Genomic DNA, 1,595 nt, shown 5'->3' on the forward strand with positions numbered 1-1,595 from the left:
CATGGAGGATAGAGAAATATATTAAATGACATTCCAAGGTTACAAATTCAAATCCAGGATGTGGAAAATCACACATGACAAATTACCCAGTTTCTTCAATAAATAAATGGCATAAAACTAAAACTAAATGACACAACGAACAACAACAACAAAAAGCCATTGTATTGATTAAAAGAGACTTAAGAGCAGCAACCATCAGCCCTGTCAAGATGGTGGCTCCTTGGAGCTCAGTGGCTGGGAGGCGGCTAGGGGCTCCTACTGGTACACAGCGAGTATGTGGTGGTGATGGCTTATGCCAAATTGTCTGTTGCATGCTTGAAAGTTAATGTCGGGCCAGGCGTTGTGGCTCCTAGCACTTTGGGAAGCCCAGACGGCGGATCGCTTGAGCTCAAGAGTTTGAAACTAGCTTGGGCAACATGGCAAAACCCCATCTCTACTAAAAATACAAAAAAATTGCCAGGTGTGGTGGTGCATGCCGGTGGTCCCAGCTATTCTGGAGGCTGAAGTGGGAGGATCCTTTGAGCCCAGGAGGCGGAGGTTGCAGTGAGCAGAGATTGTGACTGCACTTCAGCCTGTGTGACAGAGAGAGACCCTGCCTCAAAAAAAAAAAAAAAAAAAAAAAGAAAAGAAAGTTAATGTCATAGATAGCCCCACTGGACAGGTTCAAGGGAAGATATATCAATTTTGACAAGTGAAGACAACATTGTTTCTAAGCTGGTAAAAATATTAAACTTCTAAGGAAAACAGAAATATAATGTTTATTATGAATTTCCAGCCAAACAAAGGGCAGACACACTGGCTTTCAATGTTCTCCTTGAGTAGAAGCTGCCTCCTCTAGCGCTTCACACATTCTGGATTGAAAGCCACAATTACTCTACTGTGACAAAGCCGTGGTGTTGGTTTGCTTCATAGATTCCTTTTCCCTTGGGTTTGATCCTGCGTGGAAAAATGTCTGTAACAGCACTGATCGGATTATCCTGACCAGAGGAGAGCCTCTCCTTTACCGCCTGTGAGAAGTGGAATCATGGATATAGAGATGCTAAGAAGTGCCTAAATCTTCTGGCAGATAGATTGTGAATATCTCAGCTTTTCCTTGGAGATACGCGTTCTACTTTGATTACCCATGTGTTTGGTTTCCTTGCACCTCTGCATAAAGTGCACTTTCCTAAAGTTCAGTTACAAGAACATTTGGGACATCTCTCCAACCTGCATTCCTTTTGCGATGCTCTCCTAAATAGTTATTTTAGGCTTAGCGTTGGAGATGGATGACAATCTTCACCAAAACCCTCAACTTCCTCCTTGGAAACTGCCAACATTCAAATTAACGTCAGTGGAGGAAGAAAGTAATTCCTTATGTTAAATTAAATAATAAGTACTCATTAAATATATAGCTTACTTCCAAATAAAATGTTTTTAATTTAAAAATTATAAAAAGGCTTTTAAAATATGCTCTTTATTTTAAAAAATGTTTTTAATTTAACTTAATGGTTATTTCAAAGTAGGAAGCAAAATTAAAAAACAATAAATGGAAAATATATATTAAAAGTTATAAATATGAAAAAATACATATTTTTGAAAATATATTTTTAATTTTA

General features: G+C 38.4%; 1 pseudogene; it reads left to right on the forward strand.

Moving 5' to 3' along the window:
- Window positions 1-209: 209 nt before the first annotated feature.
- LOC129468956 (metaxin-3-like) lies at window positions 210-1,360 on the forward strand (annotated as a pseudogene).
- The last annotated feature ends 235 nt before the right edge of the window (window positions 1,361-1,595 follow it).

The sequence above is a fragment of the Symphalangus syndactylus genome, chromosome 12 (genome assembly GCF_028878055.3).
Source record: "Symphalangus syndactylus isolate Jambi chromosome 12, NHGRI_mSymSyn1-v2.1_pri, whole genome shotgun sequence".
NCBI classification, from domain to species: domain Eukaryota; kingdom Metazoa; phylum Chordata; class Mammalia; order Primates; family Hylobatidae; genus Symphalangus; species Symphalangus syndactylus.